The following is a 13,921-nucleotide window of genomic DNA, read 5'->3' as shown; positions in this document are numbered from 1 at the left end:
TGCAAACCTTCATTAATTTTATAATCACCATTTCTTAAGAACTTATCCTGTGCCTAGATTTTTTAGTAGTACATATATATATATATATTTCATCCCATTAAATAAATACAAAATACATATAAGCTGTGTCTTATTAAAATCTTAATTTCAGAGATAAGGAAATTAAAGTATAGAGAGGTCAATTTCTTCTCCAATGTTACAGAGATGACACATGGCAAAGCCAAAATTTTCAACCAGGCTATTTGAATTCAGAGAAAACACTCTTAGTGAAAGTGTGTGTGACATAAACAGCACATTGTTTTTCAGTGAAGTTCTACATAAATTTGAGCAACTAGGAATTATTAAAAGGATACTGAATCAATCACTTAATTTTTAAAATTGGAGATATTTTAATACTTATATAAGAAATTCCAGTTTTTCAGGTATCATAGCTTCACATAGCCAAAACAGTTCATTTTCGTGTTTCACTTTTAAAGATTCTTCTGTGAACCTTGCCTTTCCAAAATTATCCAGACACAACCTGAAAACACCAAACATCTACAGAACATCATCTTTAGCAGTGAAACAAAACATTCTGAACAAGAATATCTGAGAAAAGTCCACAAAGTACAGCCAAATCAAATTAGTAGGGAAGAATGCCCTGAAGTCTCAGGTTTACATGGCGGGATGTAGATGGGCCAGAGTAATGGGCATGCACAGTGGGTGCACCATAGGTCCCCAAAATCATCCTCTGACTTGGTGAGTCACTAGAAGTAAGTTATCACTCAGAAAAACTGTTTATAATTACCATTGTGGGTTTTTACTGTAGTTATCAGTCAGAAAAACTGTTTATGCTCACTATTGTGGGTTTCAAACTGTTTAAAACCAGCAAAAAGGAGAAGACACATAGGATAGAGTTAAGGAGAGAGTCGGCATAAACTTCCCATCATCCTTTTCCATCGGAGTAATGTAGACAGTGCTTAATTCTGCCAGCTGTGATGTGTAACAGCACATACAATATTGCCACGCAGAGAAGCTAACCAGATTCTTGATGTCCAGGTTTTTTATTAAGGTTTGTTTATAAAAGCATGTAGTACCTGTTATTACTGATCCTGTTGTTGGGAAAAGCAGCAAAGGAGAAAGGACTTACAGAGTGCCTACATAAATTTATTATGAGTAACATGTAAACAAGGAACAACAAACTGTGGAAGGCTGCAGGAGGCCTCTGAGGAGGAAGTCCTCTTCATGCCTCATTTTCCAGTGCAGGGTGACCTCACTCCGTTACCATAAACATTGAGCTCAAGGACATAAAACCCCTTCGTAGCACTATGACATAGCCAGACTTGTAGGCTCTTTGTAAGGCCCAAGTTCCATCAGCTGTACATAGATAATAAGCTAAAGATAACCACATGTTCTTGTTTTGTGAAACTCCCAAACCACCACTGTTATCAGTCCTTAGAATGACACACCAGTTCCGGTTCACTGATTCAGTTCCGGCTCACTGATTCACTCCACCATCACCCTCTCCCTACCATTACTCCACCCCTACCCTATAGATCAAAGTAATTGTAACCAATAAATAGAGTGGATGATCAGAGCTTGGGCCTTCATTGGCTCCTCCAGAGTAATATGTGATGATTCCCTGGTCCCGCTATCTCTCTTAATCTGTCTTTTTCTCATTCCTTTGTCGCCATCGAGCACCAGGTAGCCACGGGTGATGTAGGGCTAGCGCCCTACTCCTATTTACTGGGTCTTCAACCTTCAGTCACTCTGGAGGTCAGACTGATACAGTGTACCCCAAATTTGCCGCCATGAAGCACATTGTTATCATAAACTACCAAGAGTGTTCCAAGACCACAGGTATGCAAACATGCTTATTAGGCAGCGTATTTTAAGACCTTAGAAGTTATCTCTCAAGAGTGGATCAAAGGCCAGTCTTTTCTTTGGAACGTGCCGAGTTGGAATACTCTTAAGCCTGCTGAGTTAGTACTTTACTGCCCAGCAGGTAAAACCAATAATCTCTGTTTTGGAATAAATTAATAACATATTTGCATGTTTTAGAAGGCACCTTGATATACCTATCATTGATACAATAAATGGGAAAAGAGGCCACAAGGAATTACAAGTTAAGAAGTAACAGTTAAGGAAAATTCAGGTTCTCAATGTATTGAAGTAGAGGAAGTTCTATGGGTGATCAGCGGTCTAATGTCCAGCAGTTTGAAAGAAGCATGTGTGAGGTGATCTACACACACAGGTGTGCTCACACATGTGAAACACAAACCTGTCTGACAGAAGATTCGTCTGTGAGCATGGGAAGATTTCATATACCTAGAACAAGTTTTACTCCTAGAATACTGCTAAGTAGTTTCCATAGAAAATAGCATAAAACTCAGTCTGTCGACTACTTAAGATTTCTCTTAAACCTCCACTTCCTTACTCTGGTCCTTCCTTATGTATTTCTCTAAAAAGAGAGTTAAGATTTCCCTTTTTTAGAATGAACAAACAAAAAACCAATTACACAGCAATGCTTTTGCCTCTTAAAAAGCAGCATAAAAGCCCTAAATGTCCATAAAATGACACAACACATGTGCATGCGCAAGCACACACAGATACATGCACACAAGGAAGATTGTTGAAAAAAAGTAAAAAATGAAGAAACATTATTACAGAGAGTTAAGTATATTAAAATGTTCTTCATATTACAAAACTTTAGGAACAAAAATTCTGGGATGAAATGCTAACATGAGGTAATCACTGAACAGGAAGAGCTAAAATAAGAAAGATAAATTAAGGTCAGAGAAATTAAACTTACCTGGATGAATATGAAAAGCAAGTAGACACAGATTTAACAAAAAAAGTTATTATGTATGACAGCATGACAGTTACATATAACAAAGAAGTTATATATGACAGTGTGCATACTAAAAAATATAAAAAACAGATGGTTTTATAAGAAAATTAGAAAGAAATTGATAGATAACAAAAAGCAAAAATGAAATTACCCAAATTATGAATATTTAACATTCCCCCCACAAATAGAACAAATGAAACAAAGCAGTCAAATATGTTATTCAATATGACATTCCAAAAATGGAGAAAAACAAATCTTTGGATTTAAAGTTCAAGAAAAAAATGGTACAGTTCAATCAATACTGACATACTGCCTGGGGCAGTTAATTGACTTGAAAGATAAATAATCCCAAAGGCAGCCTAGCAAATCTTCAAGTCAACTACAAAAGGGATAAACCAGGCTTAGTTCTGACTTCTCCATAGTAACGTTCTTCACAAAAGGAAGGCCAGAGCAAATATCAACAAGATTTTCAGGGAACAAATGTGACCAAAAATTTAAAACTTTGCCAAATTCGTATTCCATCATAAGGGCAATGGATAGATATTGTAAAAGAACATCATCTGACTTTAAGCTCTGACTTTTTATCAGAAACAAATGATCTTTCATGAATACATCATTACCAAGTAGCCAGTAGCCAGCTAAGAGTTCACAAATGCAAAGTCTTTCTGATATTTGCAATGACACATCACATGAGTAGTGATCGAAACTCATTTCTCATGAATATAAATTCAAAGGCACTTACCTTCAGAATTACAAGAATAAAAAAGAATTACAAAAATAATATGCTAGCAATGCAATATGGTACGATGCCCAGTCTGTCTTGACTTACTAAAAAAAAAATCAGCCTATAAACTCATTATCTTTGTTTGTTTTTCAAATTTGAGTCAACAACATCACAGTAACAAGGATAATATCAGAGTTACATTTTTCATTAAGACCCTATCTATCCTGAAGCTTTCTTTTTGTAGTGAACTGCTTTGGTTTCACAGTCTGTCTTATTATAGAACTAAATTAAATTTCTACTTTTTTTCCAAATTTATTTGTGTCTGTGTGTGTGTGTGTGTGTGTGTGTGTGTGTATGAAATAACAAAACAAATATATTCTTGCTTTGAATTATTTAAATTAAATATCTTTTGTGTCAAAATCATTGTCTTTTCTGTTCAAACAATTGTAACTAGCACCTACAGAAACCCCCAGAGATAAAAATGAATTATAGATCCTTAATTTATGATATAGTTATGTCCTTATAAGCTCATCATCAGTTGAAAATATTGTAAGTTGAAACGCATTTAATATACCTACTTACCAAACATCATAGCTTAACCTAGTTGACCTTAAACATGTTCAGAATACTTACATTAGTCCATAGTTGAACAAAGTTATCTAACACAAAGCCTATTTTATTATAAAGTATGGAATATCTTATGTAGTTTGTTGATAATTCACTGAATGTATATTGTTTTGCACCATCATAAAGTCAGACAGTTGTAAGGAGAATCATTGTAACTTGGAGACTATTGGTATCTTATAGCCAATCAAAGTCAATGAATAATTGCTTGCAGAAATGAACTAATTACTTCAAAAATAGTATTAAGATTGAATCCATTAGCATATGTTGCTATTATAATTTATTACACAAATGTCATTTTGAGTGTGGGTTAACATTAAGGTTTCAACCCAGATTTTCCAGGGAAAACTGATACGTGGTTACCCAGGCTATAAACCGTGTTATATATTTTGCTTTCATCTCCACAACAACTTTATGAATAGGTTATTATTCTCATTAGCTAAATGATAATACTGGACCCTAGATATGAATGATTCATACAAAGCCTAAGTCAGTTACAGACACAGAATGTCAATCCACTACGAACTGATCCCAGGATTTGTATTCTTCAGAATTGTCTTATGTAGATCTACAATCCATTCAAGATCATAATTTTTTAAAAATATAGTCTATCAAATACAATTTTCTGTGTTTATTTTTAATTTCTCTCAAAATACTAGTTATGTGCAAAGAAATGTCAATATATTTTCTCAAAAACAATGTAATAAAGTATATATATATGTGTATATGTGTGTGTATATGTATATACACTTATATATATATATACACATATATATACACATATATATGTATATATAGACACATTAACATATTAACATTATATATATACATTAACATATATATACATAACATTAACATATATATACGTGTGTGTGTGTGTATATATATACACACATATATATATATATATAGAATTGTTCAGGTACCTGAAGTTATGCAGTAGATTGTTCAAAGGAAGAAGTTAATAAAAAAAAAACTGGCATGAAAGATTAGCTATTTAGATGTATAGTGTGAAATACCTTAGGAGAGAGACTGTTTCAGTGCAGGGTTATTGTTTGATTTGGTGACTATTTGTTCTTATTATCTAAGTTTAAACAAGTCAAATCCCTGACTATAGTGAGTTCCTATAGTGAGGAGAGCTGCTCTATTTATTAACAGCTTTTTACCTGCTGCTTACTAAAGTTCTTAAGGCCTACACTATAAATGAAAGGGGTTGGGGAGGGGAAAGCATAAGTTTAATTTGACTAGGAAAGAAGGAAGAGCTGCTTCAATGTGATTACAATTGAAATTAGAAATTGGTCAGGAATCACTTGCAGGTCTACCCCATTCCCTGCTCAGGGAATATAGTCATGAGTTTTTGCTTTTTGAGTGCTTCATTCATTTCAAAGATGTCCTTCAATTTCTGCAGCCTTTCTCTGTCATTATTAGATCAACATCCAAGCTTGTAATGTTGTGGCTATATAAACAAGAGAAATAATTATTCTAAACAGTAATATCAACCAACATCACCAGATCTGTAAAATATCTTAGAAAAGAATAGATAGAGTCAAGTTTATTTCTTGTTCAAATTACTCACAGGACTCGATATCAGTTTGAAAAGTTGTTGTTTAGTAACCTTTCCAGACAAAAAGTATTTCCATCAAAAAACCAGGAAGGCACCAAAGAATATTTCAAAGAGCTTTAAAGCTGAGTGGGTTGTATAGATGAAACGGGGGGAAGGGGGGAATCTAGCATTAAAGAGTGCCTTGCCTAGAAATATTTTAATTTCAAATCTAGCTCTTTTGACTTGTAATAGTATATACTAAGTTCGCAGCTACACACGTACATACTCTCTAGTACAAACAGCAACAATAGAGAAAATAGAAATTGTGATAACAAAATATACATAAATGTCCTTTAAAAAAGGGAACATCTCTGAATACTAGAAAGTTTATGGAAAAATGAAACAATTAAAAAAATAATACGGTAAGTCCAGTCCAGACAGATAACGGTAAAATTTCAAATCCAGCATATACATAGAGACTAATTTTTTGTAACTTATGTAGAGATCCAAAACTCACCTCTTGAAGCCAATGCTTATAAAATATGAACAAAGCTAAAGTACGTCACTAAACATCTGTTTCTGGAGCCATGGCTTCTTAGGAAGCTGTGGGCAAGAAGTAAGAAAGAAATGTAGAGGCAAAGTGTCCTTTCTATCAGTAACTATAGCTGGGATATCCTTAGTATCATCTTCGGGTAGGTGTTGAATAAAAACAGATTCTGAACCATAGTAAAAAATTTTAGAAACAAAGAATAGATGCACAAAACATACAAAAACTGCTGCATTGGTAGAGAAAGAAAAAGAAGATTTATATAGAAAAATAAAATTACCCACTCAAAACTGTCCTGCTTATAAAAATCGAGGGACATATAAAATAATAAAGCTCACGTCAAAAACGATAACCAGAATGAGTAATCTGAATAAGTATCTTTTTGAGTGAAGTTATCTTTATGGAACTAACAAGGGCTTTAAAATAAGTATGTTTAGGATTCTCAAAGAGATTAATGTACGGATAAGATTGTGAGATAGGGTTGATTTAATATTTTGTCAATTGTAGTCTCCTGCTAGTGTGCCTTCTTTCACTTCAGAGATAGAAAAATATAAAATATTACCATATTCTCTTGCAGCTCTATATCTAGGTGGAATGCAGGTTTTGACAATCAGGTGACTTCACACAGACTTGAGTCAAGGACTGAGTTAAGTTGAAGAGACCAGCACAAGAAGCACATAGTTTAATAAATGTGGATTTTAGGTATGATGTGACTCTGGACTATCAGTGCAGGTGGTGGCTAACTTATTTTTTTAATAATATTTATTCCTAGAGTCAAAATTTGTGGCAATTTCTTCATCCTGTACCATGAATAAGCTGACAGGAGCTTAGTTCCAACACTGGGGAATGTGTCTTCCTGATTTCCTGAGAAAGGCCACTGTTATCATTCTCTTTATGGATCATTCTGGTTCCAAAGTTTACATGTACACAACCAGCCAATGCAGATACACACACACACACACACACACACACACACACACACACTCACACATGCTCATACACATGCTCACATACACACACAAAAGCAGTAATAGCAAGATAAAGCTCTGAAGAAGAAAAAAATAAGGGGATAATAACTCTTTTAATGTGTAGAAGGATAAATAGCGTAGAATATAAAGGATTGAAATAAACCCAAATAACCATAGAATGTTTGTGGATGTTGACTTCTCAAAACAGTGGATGATAATTATTGACTGTTTAACACATAAGATAATACTATGTAAGAGTATGTACTATTAGTTAAAAAAAGAGATAAATTTGGATAATTCCTCACACTATCCACCAGAATAAACTGCAAAACATTTTCAAACTAAATGTACAGAATGAAGCAATATAGGTGCTAGAAAAAAAACATGAGTGAATTCCCTTAAAGCTGGAAAAGCAGGAAAGCATTTTAATTATGAATTTAAAAATCAAGAAACATTAAAATGAAAGTATGATAAATGTGAATGTGTGAAAATAACACAATGAGAAAAATAGTTTTGCCTGCAAATTATACCATAGGCAAAATCAAAAAGAAAACTGACAAAAATATTTGCAACATATATCATAAACATATGGCTAATCTCTCCTTTTCATAAACAGTTCTCTAAATTGAGAATAAAGCAGAAAACACAAAGGCAAAGCACAAGGAAACAGTGTTCACAGAAAAATAAAATAACAGTGGCACTTGATCAAAGATACTCAACTTCTCTCGATTTTACAGCAAGGTATAACTTCTACCAGATTAATAAAAATGCTAATCCTTTGGCAAAACACTGCTGGTAAAGCCATGAGGAAACGCCTCCATTGTGGGGAAGATACAAAAAGGGAAAATGGAGGGTGATCTGGTCATATTTACCTGTATTATGAAGGGCTTTGTTCTTTGACCCAGTCATATAGTCATGAAATAAATCATACATATGCACTTGTCTATGAATAAAATGTTATTATAAAACAAATAATACTTTCATACTTTGTTATAGCAAAACTTGGAATCTAATTCATTTTACTATCAAGTAAGCTATGGCTATCTACACAATAGAACTCCATGCAGCTCTATATTTTTAACAGTGAAAAATCTCTGTATATGGAAAAAAACATATTTTAGGATTTATAGGTAAGTAGAAAAAGTGAGCTGTAAAATAGCATATATGTAACATTACATTTTGTGTAAGAGACAAGAAGAACCTATTTTAAATAATTTAAACAACTAAATACTGGAAAAAGAAGCACTGTAATAATAATAATAAAAGCACCTAGAATGCCAGTGGATGGGATACATGCAAATAAAGTTTGAAGAAATATTTTTTTCTGAATATATTTTACATAATTTAAAAATTTTAATCATATATAGACTAATTTATTTTAAAATTTAGAACTAATTTAGTTTAAAAGTACTGGAATATATATTATAGATAGACAAGGATATGTATGTATTTGGATATACAAGGTACATTTTATTGATCTGTGAAAGAATCTTATAGAATACCTCAAAAACATTCCAAAACCAAAAGTAAATTATAAAATCTTATTAATTTGAAGTAGTTGGTAGCTTTCAGTTTTGAAATATGCAACTAAATTCTACAGAACACATGAACAGCACAATAGAAATGACAAAATATTAAATAAAGTAAACGTAGGTTTGAGTTTCTTTGAGTGTTCTTTTCTTGCAAAACCATTTCTAAACAAATATAGCCCTGAGTCAATATATTACTATCAGTACTTGCATTACTAAGTATTAGAGAGAATCAATGATATCCCATTATTAAATCACCATGACTGTAATAACATGATAACATTTATTGCCTAACATAATGCATTTTTCTTAATACCATAGTGTGTCTCACACATATAATTTATTATTATGTGGAGAAACCAATGACAGAAAGTTATAAGACCATACTCTTAAGAAAAAGGGAAGATTCCTTTTTCCTATGATATGAATACAATCATGAGTTAACTTTTTGCAAAGGAAGATATACAAATGGGTCAACAAATATATGAAAAAATGTTTAACATCACTGATTATCAAGGAAATGCAAATTAAAATCACAGTGATATACCACCTCACTCCTGCAAGAATGACCATAATTGAAAAAGCAAAAAATAATAGATGAATAGATGTTGCTGTGGGTGTGGTGAGAAGGGAACGTTTTAAACTGCTGGTTGGAATGTAAACTACTGCAACCAATATGGAAAACAGTGTGTAGATTCCTTAAAGAACTAGAAGTGGATCTACCATTCAATACAGCAGTCCCACTACTGAGTATCTACCCAAAGGAAAAAAAGTCATTACATGAAAAAGACACTTGCACATGCATGTTTATAGCAGCCCAATTTGCAATGGCAAAAATATGGAACCAGCCTAAGTGCCCATCAGCCAACAAATAGATTAAGACTTTATGACATATATATATATATGTCATATATATATATATGTCATATATATATATGTCATATATATATATGTCATATATATATATAAGTCATATATATATATATATGTATGTATGTATCATGAAATACTATTCAGCCATGAAAAGGAATGAAATAATGGCATTCACAACAACCTGGATGGAGTTGGAGACCATTATTCTAAGTGAAGTAACTAAGAAATGAAAAACCAAACATCGTATGTTCTCATTCGTAAGTGGGGCTTAATTATGAGAATGCAAAGTCATATGAATGATTCAATGGACTTTGGGGACTCAGGGGAAAGGGTAGGAGGGAATGAGTGATAAAAGACTATACATTGGGTAAACTGTACACTGTTCGTTGATGGGTTCACCAAAATCTCAGAAATCACCACTAAGGAATTTATGCATGTAACCAAAAAACACTGGTTCCCCCAGAACTGTAAAATAAAATAAAATCTTTTATAAATTATAAGATTAATATAAATACAGTCATATTGTTTTAATTGCTTTTTCCTTTGAGAATATTTATTAAACATACATTGAATGCCAGTAAATATACCGGTAAACTCTTGTTTCAATGGCTATATAAAATATTTAAAATTTATTTGATATCCTATGTTTAAATATGCTATTTCAAATATTGTATTAAATTTTTTGAAATCTGTAGACTTACACTTTAACATACAATATCGATGTAATTAAAGACATGTCATCAATTTCTTTTACAGACTTATTTTAAGCAAACAAAATTTGCACCTGTTTACACTATAATTTCACAAAATATAAAGACAGAAATCATCTCAAAACCTTGCAATTACATTATAAGTTCCGAAATAATGGTCATCTTTGAATTGTAGTTTGCATTAAACATTTTTTCATTGCAGTTGTGATGCAATCTATAGGCATATTGTAGAGTTATATTACATTTTAATGATTGACATAATACTATTATAAAATAAAATTCTCAGCAAACTGACACAAGAACAGAAAATCAAACACTGCATGTTCTCACTCATAGGGGGGTGTTGAACAATGAGAACACATGGACACAGGGAGGGGAGCATCACACACTGAGATCTGTGGCGGGGGGACTAGGGGAGGGACAGTGGTGGGTAGGGAGTTGGGGAGGGATAACATGGGGAGAAATCCCAGATATAGGTGACGGGGATGAAAGCAGCAAACCACATTGCCTTGTATATACCTGTGCAACAGTCCTGCATGTTCTTCATGTGTACCCCAGAACATAAATGCAATTATATATATATATATATATATATATATATACACACACACACACACACACACACACACACACACACACAAAATTCTCTTGAAACCTACCTTTTTATAACTGTAGGTCTGTATAATTAAATTTTGTTTATTTACTTGACTTAACAGAATCATCAATATTGCCTGAACTCTCATGAGTCAGCCTTTGAAAAATCAGTTATTTTTACTGAAAAATCAATCTCAAAAATCTTTGAAACTAGTGAACCCCAAGGAATAATACTGTTTATTTTACTTTTCATTTCAAAAAAATCTTAAAGAATTCAAAGAAATAATAGTCATGATATAAATACTACTATTCATGTACCCATGCCAATGTGACACCTTTAATAAATATCAGCTAATTATTATGTAAACTCTGGCTTTTAGAGTTTTCATCATGAAATCTGTACCAAGGCCAATGTCCAGTGTCTATTATTATGTAATTATAATTCAGTTCATAACAATTATTACCTTAATTTCTTGTTTATTAGATTCCATAATGTAATATATAATACATAATATTCTCAAGTCTGAAGTGCACTCATTGGTTTCTTAAATTTTCTATCCCTTCCTGTATGCCTGTATTTAGCTCACTTAATCTCCTTGGTTTTCCAATTTATAAAATAGTGAAAACAATAAAACCTAACTCACAGGTTATTTTGACAATGGAATAGAATAATACGAAACATGATTCACATAATATCTGAGAGAGTCAATAAGTGAACAATTATTATTCAAATTTTACAAATTCATATATATTTTACATTTACTTAATTACAAAAGGTTTATTTTATTTTTTCTTAACAATTTTTATTTTAGGTATAGGAGTAAATGTGCAGATTTGTTGCATAGGGGGTGCTAGAGGAAGGATAGCATTAGGAGAAATTTCTAATGTAAATGATGGATTGATGGATGCAGCAAACCACCATGGCATTGTGTATCCCTATGTAACAAATCTGCACATTGTGTGCATGTACCCCAGAACTTAAAGTATAATTAAAAAAAAAAAAAGTAAATCGTGTGTCAAGGTGGTTTGATGTACAGATCATTTCATCACCCAGGTAATGAGCATAGTACTCATACCCAATAGATATTTTTTCTATCTTCACCCTCCTCCCACCATCTATACTCAAGCAGGCCCCATTGTCCATTATTCTCTTCTTAGTGTCCATGTATACTCAGTGCTTATCTCCCATGTATTTGATTTTCTAATACTGCATTAATTCACTTAGCATAATGACTTGCAAGCACATCTATGTGCTATAAAAAACATGATTTTATTCTTTTTTGTGGCTACATACTACTCCATCATGTATGTGTACCATTTTCTTTATCCAACTGATCATTGATGGGTGTATAGGTTGATTCCATTTCTTCGCTATTGTGAATAGTGCTGTGATGAACATATGAGTAACACCAAGAAATCCATCTTGAGTTACATTTTGTGTATGATAAAACAAAGGGGTCCAGGTTTAATCTTCTCCATATGGCTAACCAATTATTCCAGCACCATTTATTCACCATTTTTAGGCAGTCTGTTCCCCATTGCTTGTTATTATTGACTTTGTTGGCAATCACATTTTAGGTGCATTGCTTCATTAGTTGGTTCTCCAACCTGTTCCTTTGCTCTATGTGTCCATTTTGTGTAGTGGTATCATACTGCTTTGGTTACCGCGGCCTTGTAGTATAGCTTGAAGTCAGGTAGCGGAATGCATCTTCATTTGTCTTTTGGTTAGGATTGCTTTAGTTATTCGGGCTCTTTGATTCTACATAAATTTTATACTTGTTTTTTCCCAATTCTGCAAAAAACATTATTGGTAGTTTGATAGGAATAGCATGGAAGCCATATATTGCTATGGGCAGTACGATCATTTTAACAATTGTGATTTTTCCTGTCCATGAGCATGGAATATATTTAATAGATTTGAGAGATTTTCTTGGTGTTGATTTTTATTTTCATTGCATTGTGGTCAGAGAATGTGGTTGGCATGATTTTGTTTCTTTTGAATGTGTTGAGAATTGGTTTATTGCCAAGTGTGTGGTTGATTTTAGAGTATGTACTATGTGCAGTTGAGAAGAATGTATATTCTGTTGTTCTGGGGTGAAGTGTTCTGTAAGTGTCTGTTAGGTCCATTTTGTTAAGAGTCAAGTTTAGTTCCTTAATAACTTTGTTAATTTTATGCCTCAATGGTCTCTCTAATAGAGTCATTTGGGTGTTGAAATATCCCACTGTTATTGTGTGATTATCTGTGTCTCTTTGTAGGTGTCTAGAAACTTGTTCTATTTTTCTAGGTACTCCTGGGTTGGGTACATAAATATGTGGGAAGGACAGTTAAGGCTTACTGAATTGAACACTTCATGATTCTGTAATGTCCTTCTTTGGCCTTTTTGATCATTGTTGGCTTAATGTCTGTATTGTCTGAAATAAGAATATCAGCCCTTGCTCTTATTTTCTGTTTTTTTGATATATTTTTTTTCCATATCTTTATGTTGAGCCTATGGGTGTCATTGAAAAGATATGTCTCTTGAAGGCAGCATGTATTTCAATCTTGCTTCTTTATTCAAGTTGCTTCTCTGTGCCTATTAAGTGAAGGTGTTTAGCCCGTTTACATTCTAGGTTAATATTGATATGTGCAAATACGATTATGCTTTGTTTCTAACTCTTCTTATGTACTTGATGGGGTAGTTGTTTTGTAGTGTCAATGGTCTATGCATTTAAGTGTATTTTTGTGGTGGCTGGTAGTGGTCTTTCATTTTCATGTTTAGCACTGCCTTAAGAACCTCTCATAAGGCAGGTCTGGGGGTAACACATTCCCTTAGCATTTTCTTGTCTGGAAAGAATTCTATTTTTTCTTTGCTCATCAATATGAGTTTGCCTGAATGTAAAATTCTTGATTGAATTTTTTCTTTAATGATGCTGAATATAGGCCCACAATCTCTTCTGTCTTGTAGGGTTAGTTCTGAAAGGTCTGCTGTTAGTCTGATG

The sequence above is a fragment of the Cebus imitator genome, unplaced genomic scaffold, assembly GCF_001604975.1.
Source record: "Cebus imitator isolate Cc_AM_T3 unplaced genomic scaffold, Cebus_imitator-1.0 Scaffold428, whole genome shotgun sequence".
Lineage (NCBI taxonomy): Eukaryota > Metazoa > Chordata > Mammalia > Primates > Cebidae > Cebus > Cebus imitator.
This window is presented reverse-complemented; position numbering follows the sequence as displayed.